The sequence below is a fragment of the Balearica regulorum genome, chromosome 1, assembly GCF_011004875.1.
Source record: "Balearica regulorum gibbericeps isolate bBalReg1 chromosome 1, bBalReg1.pri, whole genome shotgun sequence".
Taxonomy (NCBI): Eukaryota; Metazoa; Chordata; class Aves; order Gruiformes; family Gruidae; genus Balearica; species Balearica regulorum.
Window position 1 is genome coordinate 202,574,156 of NC_046184.1, and position 26,416 is coordinate 202,600,571.

The 26,416-nt window shown below is 40.2% G+C and overlaps 1 long non-coding RNA gene across 1 annotated transcript; it reads left to right on the forward strand.

The window, feature by feature from the left end:
- The first annotated feature begins 12,127 nt into the window (after positions 1–12,127).
- LOC142600179 (uncharacterized) lies at positions 12,128–24,109 on the forward strand. Its single transcript, XR_012833628.1, has 3 exons — positions 12,128–12,251; positions 23,282–23,486; positions 23,928–24,109. It is a non-coding gene; the product is annotated as an uncharacterized LOC142600179 (long non-coding RNA).
- Positions 24,110–26,416: the final 2,307 nt, after the last annotated feature.

The following is a 26,416-nucleotide window of genomic DNA, read 5'->3' on the forward strand; positions in this document are numbered from 1 at the left end:
TCTTTAGATGCTAAGGAGAGTTGCAGAAATGAAGTTAGCTGCCTCATTTGTCATGTCTTTCTTCCATTACAACCTGTTTGCCACTACCCATCTGTCATCCACATGAAAATGAAACTCCTCAGTCTCTTAAATCTGCCCTGAAACACCAAAAATGAGAGCTCAAAGAACAGGAAGAAACTTGCTATTCTGTGCAAACTTGGATGCCAGAGTGCCTGGAAACTGGCTTTCCACTCCCGTCTCTTCTAGGCAGGTCCCTTCTAAAGTCTGCTTTTCCTCTCCCAGCCATATGCCCTCCTTTGCTTCCCAAAAGCAACAGAAGAGCTGGTAACATCAGTCTGCAGAATAAATGTCTCTGAGAGGCCAAGGAGGAAGGTAAAACCCATGTCAGAGAAAAGTAAGCAAGGCTATTCTGACTTTATGAAGAAGACCTTCCTGTAGAAAGCGAGTAGTCTGTAAGCTGTCATGTGTCTCTGAAATAGTGTCATATGAGTTCATTGATGTCTACCTGCCACCTCCGTATGAGACTTCGAAATATTTCTTTTATTGCTACAGATAAGAGGTTGAGTGAGGGATCTGTCAAACCGCACCACAACAAGCCATTCATCCTGAAGGAGTTAGACAATGAGAATCTCCTCCTTCAGGGGAAATTGCTTAAAGTATGTGTTAGCTAAATCCTGGGATGTGGGCCTTAGCTATGAAGCAGAATTCAATTCGTCTTGGTAACCTGCATATTCCCTATGTCATAGCACAATTTTTGCCAATATTCCTGCAATGTACTGAAGGACAATATGTTATTTTTAAGAATTTGAACAATAGGTGTCCCCACCTCTACTGCCCTTGGAATAAATACCTCATGTCTTCTGAAAAAAAATCAAAACAACAAACCATTATATACAGTAAAGCATATCTGTGAACTCTGTGGGTACTCTGAAAATGGTGTGCCCATACTGTATTGGCAGAGGTGATGAAGATGAGAATTATATTTGCAATTTTTAAAGCTAAAGATTCCTGCAGAATCACTAATCAAAAGAGTTTAATTTCACTCCTAAATTAAGACAATTATATAACCCCAGAGGGATTAGTTATATCTGTCTACCAACTTCATTTCAATGGTTTTGAGGAAAAAAAAAAAAGATAAACATCTACAGAAGTGTGTGTAGAGCATTTTAAATGGAGGGATAAACCCTTCCTCACTTGTCTTCTCTGTTTGATGGAACTACAGAAAGACAAGTAATCTGTGTTCATTTATGGAAATTGCCTTTATCCTCAAATAACAAAGGGAATAAAGAAGAGGAAAACAAAAAAATATCATTATTCCATGGTGTGCCTGCACTGCATATCCTACATGCAGTTGTATTCCCTGACAACTCAAAACAGTAAAGCAGTTGTGGAAAAAGCAGAGTTATGAAAGGTAAGGTAAGCATTTCATTCCTCAAAGAGTACTTGGCCATATATACATGGGCATGCCTTTCAGCGACTTGAGGTCAGGGTCTTGCATTGTAAGATCAAGCATCGTATAAAGTCTGCCCAGAAATTCCTCTTTCTCGCTAAACTACCTTTGCTCAAACTATCCTCTCCCTTGCTATACATGGAACCACCAGTAGGCACTTCACATGGACATAGCATGAATAGCATCAGATCCTCCTTCTCAAGAAATGTTATGGGTATTCAGGGGTTTTTTTGTTTGGTTTGGTTTGGGTTTTTTTTCTTTTCCTTTTTAAATACATTTTTCATATCACTCAGCATTTAGCTGCCTGCCAAGCCCCTGGTCCCAAGTGCTGAACAAAGATTCTGATGCTGAGTATTTGGAATACATTGGCTAAAGCTGAGATATTAGTAAATTGAGATGTACAAAAGACAACCTTAACATTCCTACTATGGACATCATGCCAGTACACATACACACACTCACACAGATACCTATTCCCTTGGAAAATAACCTCAGCCTACACTGTGACCAGAACAGTAGAAAATAAAGCTACTGTGCTTAAATCATAATCCTGCAATTAATGCAGCAGGGAGCAGATCCAGCATCATCTGTCATCCGTGCAGAACAGAGAGCGGAAGAACATTTGCAGTAACTAAAATACTGGTTGAGCTCCTTTTATCAGTCCACAGCAATTTCCTTTTAAAGGTTCGCAAACAAGGTAAATAAATTCATTCATCAGTTTTGTTGGTTTTTATTTTTTCAAATGACATATAGTATTTAAGCTCTACTGTCATTAAATATGAGTATGCTGAAAATCTTTGTAGCATATTTTACCTCTGTTTTTTCTACAGAGCTGTCACTACCAGCTGATATATCTCACCTCAGAAGGTAAAATTGTTTCATGAGATAACATTTCCCCTTCAGCCCCATGAAACCCCAGTGGGCATATTTCTGGATGCATTTGAAAGCAACAAAACCAGCTGTGCACCTCCATATGTGAAAGGTCTGATCAGACCAGTCTCATTTTAAAATCAACAGAACTGACAGAAAGATTGTTTTGCTACCACAGAGCGATTCACAGCTCTCAGTACAGGTTGATGCCAAGTTTTTAAAAGGCTTTAATAAGCCAAGCCGGCCAGGAATCAGAACATGATGTAGCTGTGTGGCATTGCTGCAGAGCCTGACATCCCCAATCAGCCATAAATTAATTTTCTCAAAGGGTAGAGGAAGACATTCAGAAAGGAGTAATGTGCCCTGATACTGTCAATCTTATCAGCGTGATACTGCGTTGACATTCTAACCATTAGCTATGAACCTATGTAATGGTTACAAATTAAGTAATGAGATGAAATTAAGAAAAGATAAATTTTGGAATGAGGACCTGAAAATGAGTGAGATCTGCAAGGCAGGAGCAATCCCAAAGGCAACTGTGGGAAATCTGATTTCCAGGACTACACTGGACAAGAGAGAGTATACAAAGATTTAAATCCTGCTGCGGGCAGGCATTTGGCCTGTAGTTTTGTAATTTTACAATATTGCTGTTAGAGTGAGATGAGAATCTTTCGGCAAAACATTTTATTATTTTTTTTAAATGCTGGTTCATGTAAACGAAAACTTTTTCTGTATAAATATATCAATTTTGATGAAGCACTGGCTGAGAATTGTTTCTCACGACTAGGGGACAATCACAGGTAAACATCTGAAATGGTCACCTCAGCACAGGACATGGGGCCACTCTTCGTCTGTGATGAAGCCAGACCTCCACACAGAGACAAATGTGTGAGGCTGGAGAGAAAATAAGTGAAAGGAGAAACCTGCATCGGTAGTCCCCTTATGGGACAGTCCCACTGGCAGGAGAGGTCTGGGCCTTTCCTCACTGACTTTTGTGCTTTTTCTACAGATGAGGTGTGAGAAGTGTTTGAACTGAGACACTTGTCACACTTCTAACCATGCAGGAGACATTCAGGTTAAGCACCTAGAAAACATTTCATACAAAATGGAAGCATTTTCAAGACTTGGACTCAGTCAGCCCTACACTGCAGGGAGTTTAAACAGCACGTTAGCATTTAAATACTGCATAGGTCCTTCAAAAGCACTGCACTCTCTGGTGGTCTGAAATCAATTGTTAAGTTTTATGGATAGAAATAGTCACTAATTAGTTATGCTATTTATCCCTCATCAAATTAAGCTGGCCTCTTAAAGGTGCAGAATCAATATAATCCATACAGCAAATTAGCTGCATTCTGTGTGTAGTTACCCACATTTTCTAAAAGCAGAGGAGCAGTGGCCTGTTTTCTTTTAAAGCAAATAATGGAAGCGGGTGTCTCATAAAATTACAAGCTTAAACACCCCCCAGTGAATGTGGATGTGCTTATGAAGTTCTAAAGATATGGATCTTCCCAGAAAGTACGGGACATCATTGTCAGTGATCCTTCTTTTCACAAAGACGTGCTCATTGCTTCCATGGTGGCATCTGGTACCTCAGAGAATAGAGTCCATCTGCTTGTGAATGATGCCATGCTGAGAGCTCGGGAAAGTTTAGTTTCTTGCTTATGCATACAGCAGTGTAAAAGCCTCAGGGACAGCTGAGCTATCAGTGATCTGCTCCGGGAGGACCAGGCCCAGGAATACTCCCCGCCTAAGTCCCATCCCTCACCCAGCTGGAAGGTGGCTGGGAACAAGGACTCAGGCTTTTTAAATGTCTTGTGCACCCATGCATCATCTGGGATCCCTACAGGGACAATAAAGAGATGGTACCAGATCTCAGGGGCTCACTGTGAGGTGCCCCAGCCATTCAGTCTAGATATAGACTTGGTGACCAGCCCTTCTGGGTGCATTGATGTTCCTTAAATATTGGGTTGCTCTGACACCCTTAAAGTCAAAATGTCTTGCAATAGCTATGTCTGCAACAGAGCAAGGTGTCTGTGAGCACATCCAGGCAGAAATTCAGTCATTCATCTTGGGAACTTGTCTTTGGAAAGAGTAAAGATTAAAGCTGGACAACTACCTTGGAATAGACACCAAAGCCTAAATCGGTTAGTTCAGCTGAATTTCCCTCTAATGGAAGTGAGGGTCCAGCTTGAATGATACTTCTCTTCCTTAGGTTCCTTCCACATCTTCTGTAGCTTCTATTTATGAGATTCCATCCAGTTTAAGTTCATAGGGCTGAACTTCTTCCATGACCTAAAAGCACTTAGAAAGTTCTTTGGATAATGTAACTTGATAGATATCCTCTGATTGTGCATTTTATGGAACCAAATAAATGTTTCCACTTTGTCCAGCTTTAGCATTACTGAAGATATGAATATTCATTATCCTAAACTGCAGCTACTAATATAAATAATTTATGCATAGATAAAGAGGTTTTTCATAACAAAAATAGCTTTTATAGTGCAATTCTATTATGTACAGACTATTTGCAGCTCTGAGACCATAGGGTCAATAGACTTTTTTATGAGCATCTCACGAGCTAGTGCAGAAAGTTAATGTTTTTGCTGCCTTAATGTCTTAAAAAAAAAAAAAAAAAAAAAAAGAAGAAAAGAAAAATTATTTATTTCAATGAGCTTCTAGAAGAGAATGGATTTTTTCTTTAGTATTGCTGAGGAGGAACTCAAGATAAAACAAGTTCCCTGCTTTACCACATGCTTTTAAAAATGTGTGCTACTCTTTAACATGTTCCATGTGTCATGAAAGTTACGTCTGTCACTGATTGTTGTTTACACAATCTCTCCTTTGAACAATTTGAGTTACAATAAAAAGAAGATACAAATGAAAACTTTATTGAATTAGGGAAGTAAAATAAAGTCTGATCCATCCCCAGCTGGATGGCACGTTTCTGTGTGTATGTTTGAGTGTGTGTGTCTACATCTTCAGTGTGGGTTTTTTTCGTGGCTCTTATCAAAAGGTAGAGAATAGCTACTGCCAGCACACTTGAGTAGGAGCACAGGAAAATTCTGCCTTCTTCACTGGGGTCTATAGATCACAGCCACATAGAAAATGCACAGCAGATAATTACCTTTTCAGCGTATTAATTAGAAGAGCTGGTTTACACTATAATTATATGTACATATATAGTAAATTTAATTTTTAAGTAACACACACAAAGTTTAGCATTTGCTTAATTATTCTCTGCACGAGCCTTAACAGAGCAATAGACACCTTTTTGTCTCCTACACATGTTAGAGCAATGCAGATGGACCCACACAGTACACAAGCACTGCCAGGCTTACACTTGATTGGCTCGACCCCATTGTCATGCATAGGTGTCCAAAACGCGTCGGGGGTACCTGAGACATCTGCAAAGAGCTGGCAGATATGACACATGAATTCGGACGGGAATCAGTCTGGAGTAGCTCATCGCAGGGTTTACATGTAGTTGCCTTTATACCAGGTAAGTGTCTGTGGTCTCACTGAGATCACTTCAGTGTAGTCAGCGTAGATATCTTGCCTAGCCTCCAGTTAGCCATTGCCTCTGAGGCTACGTGTCTCCTTTAAGTCATGTGTCCCACCTGCCAACCATCTGCAGCTATCTTGGTTGTCCTTTGGTTTCTCAGATGGCAGTAAGCACCTAGGTTTAGGAAGATCTTTATTGACTATAGAGACAGCTTAGATATATCCATTTGCAATTTCACATGTAGACACGTAAAGATAGGTTCCTCTGACCAAGCCATGAATTCCTTATGTCCTTCTCAGAGAAACCAGCTAGATTTGCATGACAAATATTCTGTAGATTCTGAAAATTATACTTTTTTATTATATATGGATCATATAATGTATGCAAAGTCCAGATTTTTAAATCCTTTTCTATGATACAAATCAGAAGAACGACTTGCAGTGTCAGTAAGTATGGAGTGAAGGCTTAGTAGCAAAAATAATCATGATATCTCTCCTGCAAAGCATATAACATATTTCATTAGAGGAAAGGCATTGCTAAGACTGAAAAGAGACTGCAGAGGATTATCAACATTATTTAGGGCTTTCAGGCTCTGAGTCATGAGGCAAGATTAGTGGCACAAAAAGAACAGAAGTTTCACAGAACTCCATCCCATCTGGAAAACAGCGTAACAGAGTCATGTTGAGAAACTCTTTGATAGTATAACTAATTCAAAAACATGATGCCTTGATGTTGCTTGGCTTACACTTGGGAAAGTGATTTTAGTAGAAGTTCTGCAAATCTTCAAGTACTGCAGTTTATTCACTCAGGAAGGAGTTGGCCTATTTCAGTGAGAGAGGAATAACTCTGAGAAAAAAATGTCCTCTATCTCTCCTTAAAACCTTTCGATTTCGGGCTCCATAAACCTAGGCTGGAGAGCTGGCAGCTTTACAGGTAAAAGGCTTTTTGTCTGAAGTAGAAGAAAGGTTTGGTTCATTTCAGGAGGATTCCCCTACCAGTAAATTCCCTTGGCAGTATTTTTTTTTTCCTTTCCCTCCTGTAGACAGCATTTCGCCAGCAGTGGTGGCAGAAGACTTGATTTTTTTTCTGTTGCCTGTTCTAACTCTGTGGGAATCCTGTACACAGGAGCAGATCCGAAGGCAAGAAGAAACATAGACATAAAGAAGAAGAGGAAGTGGAAAAATCCAGAAGAGAAGGAGGGACAATACAGAAAGAAATTACATTTTTTCTGTCCTTCATAATACTGTTTCTTTCTTTCCACACTGAAGAGTGATGTTGCCAAATGGCAAAGCTGGGTGTTAGCAACTGTGCTGGAAGGAACTAAGACATTAAGTGGTATCTTCTCCTAGTGTGGTTCTAAGTGCCCAGCGAAGAGAGCATAAAGCCACATAAAATCACAAGGAAAATGCAGAAGCTGTAAGAAACAGGATTGCCAGAACCAGTTCGGCTTTGTGTGATAATTCCCACTTTTTTGATTTTTACAAAATCTCTCTTAACTGGCTGAGCTGTCATGGGCTTTCTGTCCAAATCACCTTCAGTACTACTGCTATTGTATTGCCTTTTACCTGCTTCTCTAATGATGGAGACTGGAGACTAAGGCAAGAAATCTAAGATATACTTACACAAGGGAGAAAGTTTACAAATTGAGTATGTCTTATGGGACCCAAAAGTATTTTTATGAGCTGCTGGAATTGGAGGGCAACTTAGATATAAGAGAGCAAAAGAATAGGGAGCCAAGGGGATGAAAAAGCTGTTACAGATAGTTTTGGAGAATGGACAACACTTAGTTTTCAGTTAGTGCTTAGTTCTTTCTCCTTTTTTTTTTTTTTTTTTTTTAATTTCCATTCAAGGATGAAGAAAGAAAAGGGAGACAGGCTCAGGAACAAAATCAAATAGCATAGATGAGGCTATTGACAAGTGGGCAACTGGCCTCTTGTTCCTTAAAACAAAATTACTTCTAAGGGCCTAAGGGAACATTTGTAGGAACCCAGCAAAGCTGAATAAGATACTGACTTCTTTCTTTCTCTCTTCAAGGCATGAGGTCCCCTGGTAAATGCCTTGCCTTGTGGGGTTTTGGTGTCATACCTTATCAGCTGTAGCCATCACTTTGTGTACCTCTGAACCGTTTGCACAGTGTAATTTCTTTTCTGGCACAAAGGTCTATCACTGAGACCATAATGGGGGGATCAAGGTTACAACTTTCTCAAACCAAAACCCATGGGCATGGATTTGAGTATAATGGATTGTCCTAAGAGCTATGGATGTTGCAAAAAAGGAATCCTTCAGGACATAAATCCTTGAAAATTTTTGTTTTAATGAAGCACATTTTTTAAAGCTTGACTTAAGGAAAGGAATTGCCAAGGTTTTTTCTAGCTAAAAACATTTATAGATCAGAAGTAATTTTAAGGGCATTACTGAATGTTGCAGATTTATACTGCAGGATGAATTTATGCAGATTTCAGACATTACCAATAAAACTGGATAATTAAGAGACTTAGAACAGACTCTATGGATTAACACATCTTCGTGTCATTCTATGGCACACTGCATAAATATATAAAATTATTAAATCAAAGTAAGCTGTGATGGAAATAATTTCAAACTACAAGTGCACCTCTGACCAAATGTTGTTCAAAAGTGGGAGTACTGTGCTCTTGGGTCCCCAGATCTGAAGTACATTAGAATTAATGATAAACTCCTATACTGTTTACATTGCTTTAATGGCTCTAATAGTATGAGATCTACTGAATGCATTAAAACAATTAAAGAGCTGTCTCATCTGTCTTTGCCTATAAATAATAATAGGTTTCTTGAGGAAAGTTAGGATTATACATACTTGTGAGTTCTGTGAGGAAAAACATTTCAAGACAAATCTGTTTTAAAATGGGCAAATAGTTTCCAGTTACTGTTGAATGACATGAATCTTCTAAAATCCAACTCATTGTTTAAAATTCTACTTTTCAGAGATCTGTAGTACCCAAAACTGAATCTATATTCTCTGTACAGACTGAGAAAGTTATTGGGTACGATGTCCATTTCAAACAGTCTATGAGTGAAGAAGCTGCCTCTCCCATTACAGCCTTCTCTGATGGGCTGCCAACAACTTTCAATATTTTCTTGACTGTAACTAAACAGAAGAGGTGCAGTTCATCTCAGGAAACAAGGATTTTATAGCATCATGGTATTAAAAAAAACGGATACTGGACACTCTCCCCCAGTTCAAGACTACTGGACAACTTCTTTGGAAAAATCAAGATGTAGACCTGAGTAACAATAATGCAGAAGGTTTAAGGAGCTTCCTTATATCCTATCATCATTAAGAAACTTACCTTGACCTCTCAATTAGGTCTTTGCAATGAAAACAGCTCCATTTCTCAGTAGGTCAGGACCACCTGCCGAATTCAGTCTATAGTTAAGAATTTCTCTAAAAGAAGAGTTTCAGTAGCGGTTCAGGCATAAGGAAGTCCCACCATAATCCAGCCTGTTAACCCAGCACTGCAGATCACTGTCTCACCATCTGTGCTGGCAAGGGTTCATGTTCTGACCCACACTGTGGAGCAGATCAAGGGAAGGAAAAGGGAAAAGGGAAAAAAAGGGAAAAGGGAGAGGGAAGGGAGAGGGAAGGGAAGGGAGAGGGGAGGGAAGGGAAGGGAAGGGAAGGGAAGGGAAGGGAAGGGAAGGGAAGGGAAGGGAAGGGAAGGGAAGGGAAGGGAAGGGAAGGGAAGGGAAGGGAAGGGAAGGGAAGGGAAGGGAAAGAGGAAGGGGAAAGGAGAAAAAGAGAAAAGGAGAAAAGGGAAAGGAGGAAAAGGAAAAGCCAAATGTTGCTGCTGAACATGTTAGTCTCAAATCAGAATCTCAGAAAATGTTGCACAGATTCCTTGGAGACCAAACTGAGGTGAATAATCTCAAATTTTTTCAGCATTCATCACTGCAGACTATCAGCCTCGGAATGATCCTGACTAAACCTGGAGCTCAAGTGACAAGAACAGCACGATAACATCACACTATCTGTTCCTCACTGAACATGTGTTAGTGGCATACTACAGCCAGAAGTCTTGCTACTGATGCCGCATCAAACCAAAGAAATTAAACACGATGTTTCCAGAGGGCTGCAAGGGAGACAAACCCCCTTCTTCTTCATCAGCTTTGGCCTAAAGCAATACAAATAGTGGGCACTAGATTCGTGTAAACAGTGGAGACATCATTGTTTTCGTGATTCTCCTGTAGGAGTCATAGCAACCAGCTAGTACTAAAATGATGGTTTTATTTTGGCTGATCTCAGAGCAAAAGTACTTTGGCAACATAAGGTGCTATGCACATAGGTTTGAGATATTGTGTTTAAATAAAAGTCATCATAATAACTTCGACTGCATTGAAACAACAGGAGGAAAAGAAATAAAATTTGTCATGTGGGAAAACAGGAAAGAAGTCTGTAGGGGAAAATTATTTTCAGACTTCTTATAGGGCACAATCAACAATAAAAAGCAAAAAAATAAAATTTAAAACTATTTAAAAAATCACTTGAGAACATGCTTTCAAATTAAATTATTCAAATTCCTTTCATAATGAAAGTCTCATAAAATTAAAATGCATTCATCTCTTCTAGTAGTATTCCACAAAGATTTCTTCTTGACTGATGAAATAGACTTTGCCTTGAAGGACTGTCACATTAACAATATCTCACGCATTCTTTTTATGGGAACATGCCACAGAAACAGTCAAACAGAAGCAGTTCTGTTGTCTGCAGAGATTTAGCTAATGTACACAGGGATTTAATAAGGCTCTGCCAACGTGAGTCCATACCAAGATAAATCAATTTAAGAAAAGAAGTAATAATTTGGAAATGAGGAAACCTATGAAGTCTCAATCATTTTTGCTCTATTTTGCTTGGTGTATAAGTGTGTTCCTCATATAACCTCTATGTTTTGGTCTGGAAAGTTGCAGAGGATGCTATGCCAGTTATTCTCCATGTCCCCTCACTGACAGGTCTGAGTTCATGATGATTTTTCCTTTTCTATACAGAGATGTCCCTCCTTCAGTAATGCATACTTCAGTATATCAATTCAGATTATTAATAGACAGCAAACTTCTCCCTCTGCTTTCTCTTTTGAACAACTATAGAAATGCAGATGCTGTACTTTTCTAGCTATTATATTTTCTATTCTGCATTGTGGACCACAATGACTAGAACCAAAAAACTTTAATAACATTTTAATACTATTTTTTCTCATCTTGGCCTTCATACAGTGGCAACAAAACCAATCGATCACACTCACATTGCTGATATCATTTTCCTGGATTTAAAAAAAAATAAATGAGAAAACTCCCAATATATTCAGGAATTATTTGAAAATAATTAAGCTCTCAGGTTAAAATTGTCAAAATTGTTTATACCTTACATTAGAATGAAAGCAGGATCTTTCAGTTAGTTTTGTTTTAACATGTAACAGAGGATAAGATGTGCATACATCTTCAGAGTAACCTATGGACTTGCATGCAAGATGAAGGACTCTCTGAAAATGTGGAACAGATGATTTCAAGTCTATTTTGTGAGCCAGGGATTTCCAGTCAAGGTCAAGCATGGACTTAAACCCAGGTGTCCTACAGTTGTGTCTCTGCTGTTGAGCTACCGACATGGGCACTCACAGATGGAAAATCCCACTTTCCATCCAGCCCTAAATCCAAGGTCTGATATCTGTGTCTGAAACAGGGCACCAATGCCGAGGAAAACTGTGATGCTCTGTTTGCTCACAACACTTACACAGCTTCAATCATTTAAGAGGAGAGTAACCAGGTTATTTAATTTCAGGTTGCAGACTTGGGGCCTTCAGGCTACAGACGCTTCTTTGGCACGCTAAATTAGGAAACAACAAAGGAAAGCAGCCCCCCACCTCAAGCATGAAGCTTCCACTGAAATTTTAAATGGACCCTGGCAGATTGGCTCTTCCTCTGGAAGAGGCACTCACTCCTGCCTGCTCACGGCCAGACAGCTCAGGCATTTATTTCAGAAGGAAGGTTTCAGTGGGTAACTCATAATTTAAGGCTGCCAGCTCGGCTGGCTGGATCCCAGCTTAGGACTGGGGCACCTCAGTTCAGTGAGTAAATCTCAGCAGTAAGCAGATTGCGACATTAGTATCGCTCATTCTTTTCCTTCATTATATCTTCTACATGAGACGATTTTTTCTTTATATTCTACTTAAAGCTCTTTTTCTTTTCCCACTCCCTGTCATCTGCCTTTTCTCTGTTTTTTCTCTTATCTTAAATATCATCTTCCCCTTTTCTGCAATGCCGTGTGGCTTTTCTGCCTGGATATAAATGTTTGATTTGAGCCACTCGATTAGTGGTATAAAATTTATGCTTACATAGTGTTTTCAACCCTCAACTACCATAGGAATATTGCTTAATGAATGTCCACAACTTGCCTGTGAGGTAAGTCTAGCAAATGTTATTACTGCATTATTTCTTTTTTTCTTACTCACAGAAGAGGGCAATATGTAATGTGAGGGCCAAGAACACCCTTCCTGTCAGCTTATTTAGCTTTTATTATTTTACTTCATTATTAATGCTCTTCTGCCTTCTCTTTTCCTTTAACCTTATTTGAATCTCTAATTCTATCTATTTTCTGGTTGTCACACACAGAAGTGACTGTTAGAGGTTTATTTTGATCAATTTAATAAGCACCTGACTGACTTTGCAGTTGCAAACTACCTGTTATTACCCATAACCATTAAAATATCTTTACTTGGATAGAATTACTGTGTTTCAGAAATTGCTGTTATTCTCTTATTTGTATCAAAGGCACTTCTTTTATTTCCATTTAAATACTGGTTCTTTTATCCTTTTCAACTTTCATGTCACCTTTTGAGCTGCAAAGCTTTTATAAATTGAGTTTGAAGTATCTCCTCAGAACTCTGCTATTAGTCATACAGCAGAGTCATCTCTGTTTTTTCTGTCTTTTAAGAGAACAGAGCAATATCTCTTCTCAGTGGTACATGATATACACTTCCTAGGACAAATAAAACCATACTACAGCACCATGGACCTTTAATGTTCTGTTTTGTTTTCTTTTGGATGAGCCAGGAAAAGGACATAACCCAGTGTTTTCCATGGTCGCATTCGTAGAGGCAGCCAAAGACACATGTAACTCATCAGGAGCGTTACATCGTGAAGCATATTCTTGCCATTGTGCTTTTGTGGGTAAGGGAGTCAAGTCACACTTAGTCCTTCTTTGCCAGAAGTAAAGGAAACTCTGCTGTTGATTGTTTTAAAAAAGAAACTGTGATAACATGATAACTAAAGTTTTATTCCCATTTTAATAATAATCAACAGTCTAAAATACATGTGGATCATGTTGGCCTGAAATGATGCAATTTTGCTTATAACCTGCATTGTTTTATTATTTATAACCTTTATTACACTGATGCCAGTACCAATGACCAAGACAAAGTCTAATCCAAGGTTAGTCTGGAGTATAAGAAAAGACAGATGAAGAATAAGCAGAAAAACTGAAGCAAAATCGGTGAAGTGACTCATAACACACAGGTCAATGAGTACCTCTGATTTCAGCAGAAATACTCATATTGCAGCCCGGCAATTTATTGTTATAGCTAAGGCTGTCGAGGTCATGTAGTCAAAAGTTTGAGCTGATCTCCAAACTAGCTGATTTTCCTGCACACTGTGTTTTGGAATCATGATTATCCACCACTAGTCCTTACTATATTTGAGGTTTCAGTTCAAACCACATCTAATCTTCATTTAACATGTTTAATCTTTATTCACAATTTCTGTGAATAATTACAATATTGTTGTGATCAGGTTCCTTAACATTACTAACACAAAATCTCCTATTTGACTCTATGACCACCTTTTTTTTTTTTTGACCTGGGAATGCACATCAAAATATGGACTCTTAGTTCTGTAACTAATATTTTTTTAATATGCTTACTTAGGCTTTCAGTTGGGCAGGAGGACTCCTGTTTTAATTTTCTTCTCTAATTTGGATGGAAATATAGAAGGATTGCCATGTCTGTCTTGGAGTTGTCGTCCCTACATTATCTTTCATGCAAGTTGTTGGAAAGCACTAATAATGAAGGACTGTTTAAAAGAAATGAGAGGAGAAGAAGGATGTAATTTGGCATTTCCCACAGTCTCTTGCCCACAGTTGAAACCCAGGAGTGAAGTTGAACACAAAGTTTTCAAGATATTAGATTTTCAGGAAACAAAATACTTAAAAGGCACATCATGTGTTAGGTGGGCAAATGCTTTTGGAGCATGTGTGTCTGTGTATCCATGTGAATGTTCTGTTATTTGTCTTCTTAAACTTCTTGTTTATGGTTCTGGGTAAGGAATTTTGTTTAAACAGGAAAACAAATTAAAAAGGTCCCCAGGCACTTTCTACAAATGCACACACTTTTGAGACAGGAATTATTGTAGGCGTTGATAGAATAATTTCTACAGAAATCTGTGCTCAAAACACTAAGAGTTTTCCCAGAATGTCCTGTGTGTTCACCAGAGATTTTTCTTGAATGTCGACTTGTCCCAGAAGCAGCTGCATTTGTGGCCAATGAGTTTATTTAACTGCTTCCTCCAGGGGCTCCCAGCTGCAGTCCTGCACTGCAGATTGCCGTGTGTTCCCGAGTCCTCTCGCTGTTAACGCAGCTACACCAATGTCTCCTCCTTTGTCTTCTGTCCTGATGATACCGGTGCTTCATGACATCCACCATATATTCTTCTGTTAGCAATATCTTTTATAAATTTTCTGAATACATCAGTTGCAGATTGTTCAAATGCTACATTGAGGGGCACAGAAGTGCCTTTAAAAGAATCTGCAGCTTTTACTGAAGCAAAACACCATCTGGAATAAACGATATACTTGCCTACACAAGCCCACTCTGCTTGCTTCTATCTCCTTGTAAAACTTCAGTATCTGTATGACAGACATTTTTATTCCACCTACTATCTGTGGGACTACCTCGCTTCTCTTTAGCTGCCTAGAAGTTGGGCATCTGGTCTAAGCTGGCAGGCTGAGCTCCCCTTAAATTCAGTGGAGAGTGAGAGGTCCTCTGGCTGGGGGAGGGATGGAGAGGAGTTTCTTTTTGGAAAGGTCTACCATCCTTGATCACAGAAGTAGCCTGAGCATCTAGCTGAGATGCTGTACCTGTGGTGAATGATCCCATACATTATTGCTTTCCAAAGCATTTTTAAGTTAAGAACACCGATTTCCTTTCCATATATAAGTGAATGTGAAAATGACATTTACTTTTTAAACAAAATGGTGGCATAAAAATCTCCACTCCATAATATATGCTGCCATTTTTCATACGTTTTCATAACCACCATGGAGCAGCATGTTGTTTGTCTAGGGGAAGAAATAAAAGGAGAAAAATGTTTTAAAAACTCTTCCTCACAGTCTCTGGGTCCTTTTCTGGCTCTGCAGACCACTTCTGCTAGGATACCTCAGGCCGAGGGGAGGGATGCGGCACGTTCCCTGCTCAGCACATGCACGGCTCTTCTGCTGTGACCGATGGTAGGATTTCCACATGCCAGGCTTTGCCTTAAATCTTCTTCATTCTTTCCTTGCTGAGGAAAAATATCCTGTTATAAAACACCATGGAGAGTTTTCTCTGGCATCTACTAGATTTGGCTTCCAGATGGGGGCTTACTGCATCAATGTCCCCGCAGCATCAGGCAGGGGCAGATGGCACACAGCAACACCGTGAGGGCTATCAGCCACGTGGATCTCACCGGATTATATTTCCCAGAATGAAAATCTTAGATATTCTTACCAAAGGCTAAAGAAAGAGCTAATTAGGAAACATTATCTTTTAAATATTCAAATTCACTGAATACAAAGTCTAAGTTAAAAGATCAAAGAGTTACATATATTTTCTCTCACTGTATGTTAACTTTATAATGCTTGTAACTATATATGTGTGGTTATTTTCTTTTTATCTTGTTATATATTTCTTCAACTTTCCTCTCTCCTTGTGAGAGAAATATGTTTCATTTCCCATCCTCTTCCTTCTGGATGATCATTTGGAAAAAATACCAGCTTACATCACTCTTAGTTGAGCACACTGTGTATGTCTCCTGGTCAGTAAGCAGTGAGAAATTATTCCCCGTTACACATTAGAGAGGACACGCATTTACAGTATAATCCAGGGTACACCACTGTGTTGGTTTTGCGTGGCAAGGTTTTGGTAGCGGGGGGGCTACAAGGGTGGCTTCTGTGAGAAGCTGCTAGAAGCTTCCCCTGTGTCTGACAGAGCCAATGCCAGCCGGCTCCAAGACGGACCCGCCGCTGGCCAAGGCCAAGCCAATCAGCGCCTCTGTGATAACATATTTAAGACAAAAAACAGTTAGAGAGCGCTTTTGCAGCAGAGAGAGGAGTGGGAAGATGTAAGAACATCTGCAGACACCAAGGTCAGTGAAGAAGGAGGGGCAGGAGGTGCTCCAGGCGCCAGAGCAGAGATCCCCCTACAGCCCGTGGTGAAGACCATGGTGAAGCAGGCTGTCCCCCTGCAGCCCATGGAGGGAGGATGAGGGGGTGTAGCGATTCCACCTGCAGCCCGTGGAGGACCCCACGCCGGAGCAGGTGGAGGCACCTGAAGGAGGCTGTGACCCCGTGGGAAGCCCACGCTGGAGCAAGCTCCTGGCAGGACCTGTGGATCCGTGGAGAGAGGAGCCCACGCCAGAGCAGGTTTGCTGACAGGACTTGTGACCCCGTGGGGGACCCACGCTGGAGCAGTTTGCTCCTGAAGGTCTGCACCCCGTGGAGGAGACTCACGTTGGAGAAGGTCGTGAAGGACTGTCTCCCGTGGGAGGGACCCCACGCTGGAGCGGGGGAACGATGAGTCCTCCCCCTGAGGATGAAGAAGCGGCAGAAACACCGTGTGATGAACTGACCGTAACCCCCACTCCCCGTCCCCCTGTGCCGCTGAGGGGGTGGAGGTTGAAGTCGGGAGTGAAGTTGAGCTGGGGAAGATGGGAGGGGTGGGGGGAGGTGTTTTAAGATTTGATTTTATTTCTCATTCCTCTACTCTGTTTTGTTTGGTAATAAATAAGATGAATTCCCTCTCTAAGTTCAGTCTGTTTTGCTCGTGATGATAATTAGAGAATGATCTCTCCCTGTCCTTATCTCAACCTGTAAGTTTTTTTTTTCATTGTACCTTTTCTCCCCTGTCTAATGAAACAGGGGAGTGATAGAGCGGCTCTGGTGGGCACCTGGCCCTCAGCCAGGGTCAACCCACCACAACCACTCATACATACAATCAAGAAAGTTTCTTTTTAGTGGGATCCTTATCCATTGGCCTGAAGGTGGTGAGAAAGAAACTCCACGCCCTACATCTCCAGCAGCTTTGCACCCTTGGTCCATCAGAGGAGATCTGTCCCCCATGCCCTCATCCAGCCAAGCACTCCTGCCACACTGGTCAGGCTGGGGGCTGGCATGAGATTCGGTGCCTCAGAGGAGCGAGGGGCTCTGCTGGGACTCAGCCCCGGAGTGGCTCCAGCCACCTCCACCTGCATCTGCCAGAGCCTAGGACGTCCTGCTGGGGTCCACCAGAGCAGCACCATGATGCAAAAAGCAAGACTTTGCTCCTATAAAGCCAGTCTTTCTGCAGTGTCCAGCCATGGGGAGTTTCCCCTCATTTCAGGGGGAATAATTTCAAGCTTTTGTGCCACGGTAAGAGTGCACTGAAACATGTAATTACACTGAAGCTTTTCAAGGAATTTGACAACATAAAAAAGTAAACTGTGTAATAAAGGTGCATTAAAGATCTTTGGGTATTCACACACAGCCACTGGCAGGGCTTAGCAAATTTGCTTGAAGTCAACAAAAAACTTCCAGAATATGATGATTTCATTCACATGCACAAAACCATATTTTTTTTTTTAAATACATTCATTAGATTTTTCTGTCCTGTGTGTTTTGGCTGGTCTGCTCATGAGCTAGAAGACATGCAGATCCAAAACATTTTGACTCTCCTAACAACTAGGAATAGAAAAAAACCCAGAAAAAAGGATCAATTCAAAATACACATGCCAGAAAACTAATTTTGCTTCTTTTGTACTGCTTAACTAGATCCAAAAATCTGAAACATAACTTTTTTCAACAATCAAAATAAAATGAGAAATTTAAGAAAGCACTTCTGTGTGTTACTACTGCTGCCAAAAAAATTTGCTTTCCAAGTGAGATGTTTTTGGAAGTTTTCAGTCTGAGGAGAAGGTGTAACCACAGCCAACACAAGGCTGAGAGTTACAAAGCAATCAATGTCCAACAGCTGTTAATAAGAATTTCATAATTAATCACAAGTTAATCTGTATATAACATCATTTTAATGTTTCAGTCTTTAAATAAATATTTAGCAAAAATGGGCTGTTTAGAATGGGGCTATTCGTTGATGTACGTTACTCATTTTTATTTTAGTTTAGTTTAGTACAGCTCTATTTTTTTGCCTTAAAATAGGAAATATATTTCAGCATTTAAATATTAACAGTTTTCTTTAAATATTAAATATTAGTGTTCCTCCTGTGATTCTTACAGCATTTTAAAAGCCTATTTTAAATAAAAAATAAATAAATAGTCTCCATCTAGCTTTAAGACCAGTTTAAAATTTTGACAGAAATCATAAAGATTTAATATTTATGCTATATATGTAATTCTTAATTCCTAAAATTCCTTTTGTGATTGTTAAACCAGTTCAATAGCCAGATTAGTGTGGGATACTTGAATTTCAAATATCAAAATTTCATGTTAATTATGCAGTGGCAAGCTGTACATTTAAACACAAAGACGAAGAAGAGAAAAATTTCAGATAGTTACTTGCAACATCAGTACCTCAGTTAAACCATACTGTGCATGTACGGCTTGCTGGGCCAAAATATATGCACTTACAAATAGTCATTTGTTTAAATTCAAAAAGAACTTTGCATCAGTCCAGAAACGTAAAGATTATCAGGGACTACTAAAGTAAAAAGTTCGTGCTAAGGAACCTCAGCCACTAATATTTACCCTTGGAGCTTTACATTTAATTTGAGTGACAGCATGTCTTCTAAAACAGAGATCTAATCTTAATCTATAGACATTGAAGAGCAGAGAACCGTCCCTGATGATCCTTACCACCAAAATATCCTTATTTCTATCATTGTGGTGGTTTGTACCAAAAGTTTCAGGCTTTGTTAACATAAATATTCCTGAAAGAGAAAACATAGTCTTCATTGGCCCTATAAACACGGATAAATCTCTGCTGTTAATGAAGTAGTGTTTGCATGTAGTGAAAAATCATGGGGTAGCACAGAAGAAGCAGAGCTGCTCAGCTCATAACGGTTGCAACCAGCATTAATTATTAGGTTGAGCTGCTGGCCATACTCCCTCTGCTATGTGGGCTGGATATTACAGCAACTCTGAATGCTTCTGAAACATATATTTCAAAGAGCTGTTTCTAAGGCCAGCGATAATTCTGGACTGAAAAAAATACAAGGATAATCATTATAAATTTTCAGCAGAGACTAATCACTTTTGAGTGCTGTTTTTTCAGCTTTTCCCAGTGTCTCGCCTTCACCACTGAATCTTTATACATCTATTTTCTATTTTAAAATTGGTATTGCCTACTTGCCAGCTTTTAATATACCGAGTCACCCAAGCTCCAAGCATTATTATAATATTGAATAAGTTTAGCACTTTTTAAAAGAAGCAAGAGGATACAGATTTATAACTAGGTTAATAGAGTTCAGGTTTGGTTATATTTCCACTACTGTATTTCAAATGAAGTCCTAAAGTAATAAGAATAAAAAGAAGAAATGCTACTAAAGCTAATTGTATAAGATTAATAAGGATATGGATTTATCAGTGTTAACCTCAATGTATTTGATAGATTCCCTGATCAACCTGAGATGAGGCTCACAAGCATGTGGAAGAACACATTATGAAAATACCAGTCCCTGCTTTAAACCACAAAGCTTGTTCATGTCATAGGCTGTTGGGGGTGGGGGGGAAATTCCTGAGGTGTAATTAGAAGCGCAGTGTACCTCCACGGAGACACAAACTGCAGAAGGAGGCTGCACATGCTGGCTGGTTAAAAGCCAATTACTTCCTATGGTCTCTTTGCAGTAGTGATATTCCTTTCAGAATTAAAGTAATAAACGCTCTGGAATTGTTGCACAGGAAGACTGTATACCGTACAGACTTGATGCACTGCAAGGGCTCTAACAATTTCTAGCCACAAGTGATGGTGTGTATGAAAGGTTTACTGGAGGATGCAGCCTCAGAGCTGACCCCTTTTGATCCTGCCCTCCTTGTGCAGACACAGCAATCTGGAGTGAGAGCAGAGCAGCTGTGAATTGTGCTCTGCCTTCATGGCAGGAGCTGGCATGCTAAATAGAGAAATGCACTTTTAGGCTTAGGTAAACAAAGCCTGCTATATTTATCTGTACCTTCTTGCTTTCTTGTGCTTCTCCAGAAAATAAAGACATAATCTCAAAACATTTATGAATAGCCTGTACACTGTGAATTTTCTACCAGTGTAGCTTAGATATTTAAAGCATGTAAAGGCAATCTTTACAGTAATAATTCATAAAGAGATAATGGGTTGGAATATTTTTGCCTGGTTTCTAAGGAAATGAAGCTTATACGGTCTCTCTGCCTATTAATTCTCCCACAGTCCCCATAACTTCTAAAGCTGTCAGCCAACTTCAACCACACTTGACAGGTACAGATGCCTTGCATTTAAGAACATAAGCAATACCCTCCCAGCAGTGGCACATCTGCCCACTGGGATTCTGCCTCGGCAAGCGGCAGTGGGAAGAAGCAGCTTAGGGAGAGCACATGAACCCCTTTCCCTAAAACCCACTGTTGCAGGAACAGTCGAGGACTCATTCCTGCCTGTACCTTTCAGCGATTAGCAAATAATTTCTTACCCATTTTGGTAAAATCAGCAGGAGGGCAGAAGAGAGACACCCAAATTAGTGCCCCTTCTAACATGCTTCTGTGCAATTACATTTGATTACCACCTTCCTGGCAGCAGTGAGCTAATCGATATATGAGTACCAGTAGCCAACTAGCATTTGTGTGTTTTGTAACGGCTCAAAGCAGCGCCTCTGTCAAGCTGGCAGAGCAGTGAAGGGCAGCTGCTGGTGGACAAAAGCCATAGGAAGTCCTGCCACCCTGGGGATGACTTGCCATGCTTGGTTATTTGTGATTCCTATGTTACTCTCCTAAAATATATATTGTGCTTTCTATTTGGCTAATATTCAGAGTTTGAGGTATTTTTTCTGCATTAGAAAAACCTGATGATAAAACTCGGAAATTTTTTTGATGCAATTCTGTTTATTTTTCTGTACGAGCTGACTGTTTCTCTGGATATGGTGAGGAAACAGCCTCCCTTCTCACAGTCCTAAGCCTCTTCTTCCAGAGAGGAGGAAGGAGCTCTCTTTCTCCAGTTCTTGTCATGACAACTTATTGATCCATTTTCTACTTTTTTTTTTAATTTTCAGCTGTCTGTCATGTGACTGCAGTTGCAACCTTTGCCTAATCACATCAACTAACTCCTAAACAACTTTGCATATTGTTGAGCAGATTCGATAGTTTGACTGTCTTAACTACTTCAGTTAGTTCTCACGAGTGAAAAACTGCTTCCTTCAAACCCCAGACCTGCTTTCTCCAGAATAACATCATCACTCAAAGGTTCAGTTCATTTATTTGCTTCACCTTCTAACAGAGCTGAGCAGAACATACAGAATAAGTGCAGAAAATACCTTTTTAACTAGGTAAGGATGGATCATTCAGAAGCCAATCCAGTTTGCAGTAGGTAATCCCCTCCCCTCAACATTTAAACCAAAAGACAACAAGGTCAGAGCACAGTGCAATGTAGAATTCGAAAAATGTCTTCTAACCCATTTCTCTGAAACCAAAGAAATATTAAAAGCAAAGAGTATGTACAGCTTAGCTGTGAGTGGACTCGAGGGATAAGGTAGATGAGAACAGTCTTTAAACTGGGACAACAGAGGAAATGCTTGGTGTGAAGAAGGAAGGTAGAAATCTAAGGAAGGCAAATTATATTGGTAGAATCCCCTTTTGGGAGTTATTTTATAATCTCTGTCACTTTGTGGAGCAGAAGAAATATTGAGGCTTCAGACGTGTGAGTGAAACAGCAGAAAACATGGAAACCTGGACATCAGAGAACACTCTCACAAAGCTAAGGAGATGCTGCGGGTGTATGTGTTTCAACTTCTCTCATCCGTGATTTTCTCTGTCCTTTTTCCCATATGTATTGGCATAATTTTTTTTTAAGAGATAGTTTAGAAAAATCTTGTACTCACACAACAAGAGGGAAGGCATCATCACAGTTTCAAAAAGACATCCACCTTGAGTTAAGTCCATCTTTCTGATGGTCAAGAGGAAGAGGGAGTTGTGATCTGAATTGCAAAAATCAGTCATCAGCTGAAAGAACCCATGTCACCTGCCATGACAGCTGATGAGGGTGGACACGGTCGCTGATGCACATGGACAGATGTGCTACTTCTGAATGTAAATCAAGCCTGTTTCACAGACATGAACCCATACCTGATCTTGCTTCCCAGCTGCCCTGTGCCACCCTCTCTGCACAGTCGGATGCTGCCTTGCCTCCTCAGTTTTCCTTTCACGCCCCTGCCAGACAGCACGGACACAGGAAAGCGGGATAGAAGGGGCTACACCGTCCAAGGATTCACCACGGTTCGTGCTGACACCTGTGATAACTCAGACCTCAGACAGAAATAGCTCAAACCTTTCAGCCGAGAGCAGTACGTCTGCTGTTTAAAAATATTGGTTGCATACATGTGACTGTATGCGGGCAAGTTCAGTGTTCTTAGCAAGTTATTAATTAAACACCAATTATTTATATAAATAAGACTACAGGATTTGTGAGTTGTTCTACCTGCTACTTAAAAATGTCACCTAAAATTTGGTACTTGAATTCCCTCCCCAAGGATACAGCTGAGTCCCCTGGTGGTTTTGATGAACACACAGCATAATTGATTAGAACATTTTCCTCTTTCCTGCCAAGAACCTTTCTTCCTTAAATGCCATGCACCAATTACCAGGTCAAGGCAAGAATTGCATTGCCTGAATCTATGAGTCTGTATTACATTAAGCCAGTATAGTATTTTTTTATCTACAGCGACCTTCAAAGCTGCTCAGAAGCATGCACTGGCCAGGTGGGAGAGATGTAGCAATTCTGCAGGGTTCCTGACCGTTACCATGGGAATTGGTACTGTGCGCTCGGTGGACAAAGCCCCCTTTTTTTAACTAGGTGCAGTTTGGGTGGCTGGTTATGAACTTTGAGGTCCAAAATGACATGAGGATCATTGATTTAAGTGATCACCTCACTATGGATAGCAGCTATGAGAGGTGATCAGTGGAGGCATTGAAAGTGCCATTTCTTGTTCTTAATGCCACTATTTATTTATTTGCACCACCACAGGAACAAAGAGTCTTGGCCTGAGGCGGGTAGCTGACTTCAGAGACCGGGAACTGCCTGTGGGTTATTTCCTTGGCAGTGGACATCTCTTTCCACCTGAACTGGAGCAGATCTTACCCCAGTCCACTACAGTAGTCCACTACAGTATTCTGAGTCCCAGCCTCAGACTTTGAAAGAGATCCCTCAGAGTTTGGGAGAATTAGCATTTGTAAGTAAAATGAGGGGCTATGTGTTTATTATAGGCTTTTTACTGGGTCTGTGGAAAGTTCTGTTTATACCACAGTGGAAACATATATGAAAAAATACAATTGTATTTTGACATGTGAAGGGCAGTCAGATATGTAGATAGTTTGGTAGTTATGCATCTTCTGTAAATAAATGTCTTTCATCCATCAAGTAAGTGTACAAGCAAAGTGTCACTGAAAAAATACACATTGCATTAACACAGTCTCTGATGAAATAACATTCTTCCATCTGTCACAAAATTTGCATTAACAAATGGGAACTCTATGCAAGCTTTATTTTAATGTATGATTTAACACAAGGCCTTCTATGTTGTAGATAATTAGTAAAAACAATCTTTCAATGAATTTTTATTGACCATTTATTTCAATGTGTAAGCTCTAATAATATCTGTTTCCTCTTTCAGAAAGACCAAGGCAGCATTTGCTCTAGCTGGCATGACACCAAACAAGCCTCCTCTTTGTGCTCTTGGATGGCGGATGCGGCCTCGGCAGAGGTTCAGTCATCATGACTTCCCTTGAGAGAGCATGAAGGAATATGGGGGCCAAAGAGGCTCCTTTCTTTGGTTAGTCTGGGTGGGACAGCTAAAATGGGAAGGCAGGCTATTGCTGTATGCAAAGTCTCCGATGCTCTCTTATCGCTGTGCTGAAGAGTGGATGCCCTCCTCCTGCCTCTGTAGCAGTATCTTCATGTGTTGAAACAAGAATCACTGCGCTTTGAGAGGCAGCCATAAGCTACATGTTAAATAAATACCAAGTGCTTCCTTGGTTGTGTTCAAACACAGGAGCTTTGGCATATTTCTGCTAGTTTTGCTGACTTCTCTGCATTACAGGAATGCATGAAGTATCTACCACTACACTACAGGACTAGTGCATCCTTCCCTGAAGTTACACCAGGAATGGACTTGACCTCTTACCTTTTAGGTGATGGTGAAGGAGATGATAGATTGATTTCCGAGAGTATTTTGGTATTTGTGATTAGACTATGACCTGGCCAGTGGCAGTATGGCAAACAGGCAAAATCAGAATTTCAAAGTCTCTAGAGCTAAAAAACCTGAAAAAAATACCTAAAGATCAATAATAAACAGAGGGAAAATACAATGTTGCAGTAGTGGCACCAGAGTTCAGTTTTACAAGGAGTATTAAACATTCATGTTGTAAAACTCTCTTTGGATCGTTTTGTCAGAATGTCTTCCACATGCACAGACTGTGTAACAAACAGGCTGGTGAGTTGGCTGCTAATACAGTCCCTACAGAAGCAAAAAAGTTAAGGTTTAGGATTAGAGTGTATATTTGATGATATAGAGTTACCCTTGAACCTCTTCTGGAGATTAAGCTAGAGAATTGCAGTGAGTTATCCGCTGAGTTCTGGATACTGAAATGGTGAGAAAAATATATGCTTCATGTTTTGTCTACCATCTTATTTATATATTTTAAATATTTTAAGCAATAACCTTTTTCTGTATTTAAATGCAGTGCTTCCTTGCTAGTGTCCACTCAATTTACTCTTTAAGTTTGCATAATAAGTTTCTGGCCCTATCAGGGAGGCAATAAATTGAGTAAATTCCATTTTTGGAATGCCTTTACACCTCTGTAAAAAGTAAATTTCTCTACAAATCTGGAACATCTAAAGATAAGACTACATTATATATATTAAGATATTCTAAGAAGTTTAAGAAAGGTGCTTGTTTTAGACTTTGGAAAAGCTTTGCAAAGAAATCCAGAGATTCACTGGAGGAACCTGCTGAAGGAAAAAAAATGTTGACTCAGCCCCCTGGTGATTTCTGAGCTGAATACAGAGTGAAGAGCTGAAAGGAAAAAAGCCAATTCTCAGCTAGAGGCTACACTTTTTCAGTAGTATGAACAGATCTGCTAAAGCCAATGGAAGATAAACATGTGGGACTGCTGTAGAACCGGTTTCAGTTTAACTGCAGACAGAAACTGGTACCATAAAATCTAACTGGTGAGATATTTAAAGGAGAGTTGTTTTCCTTTGCTTCTGTTTGCTGAAGATCCTCTTGTAACAGTTCTCCAAGTCTTTGTTCTTATACTCTTCCCTAGGCATTCAGCATTGGCTACTCTCAGGGACAGGATATTAGACTAGACCTCAAGTCTGACATCTTACAGCTGTTACTACATACTTGTACTTCATCCCAGCGCTGCATTTTATGGAGGCCCCGTCCAGGAGACATATTGAGGAAAGAGAATCAGACCAAACCTGGTATCTTGTGCAGTGTGCACTGCAGCCCCAGTCGGTTGGACTTGATGATCTTAGAGGTCTTTTCCAACCTTAACGATTCTATGATTCTATGGTTGTCACGTAACGGGTGTGAGTCTGATGTGTGGCTGAAGGAGGCCCCCCTGTAGAGTCACAAGGTTCAGAAAGGACCTCCTTGCTTTCTAAACTCCTTCTCAGAGAGGAGCCTAGGTGTGGCTAGGTCCAGACTTAGTCCCAGACTTGGTCAATGGTTTATGTATGTCTAAAGGATTATGTATACAGCCACATATCAGAGTCAACATTTGCCTGTCAGAACCCCAAAGGACTTGCACTGACTCAGTTTCACAAAGTTGAAACTAACAGACAGTTTATTAAAGTGACAGACATAAAGAATTCAGAATTGCTGTTCATAAAGGAACTTATTGCAATAGCGCTAATATATGATTACAATTACAATGCTAGCAAAATACTATACTGGGTATTCTCACCGAAAAAGGGAAATCACCATTGTTTACCAAGAAGGTGTCCCTGTCTGGGGTGGAGGAGAAGGAGCACAGCCCGTTGACTGCCTCTTCAGGGTCTTCAATTTCTTCTCTCCCCCTGCTGCCCTCCCCGGGGGTAACTTCCTCAATATCCTCTATACCCCAACCTTAGCTGTTCCCTCCCTGGGGTGATGTT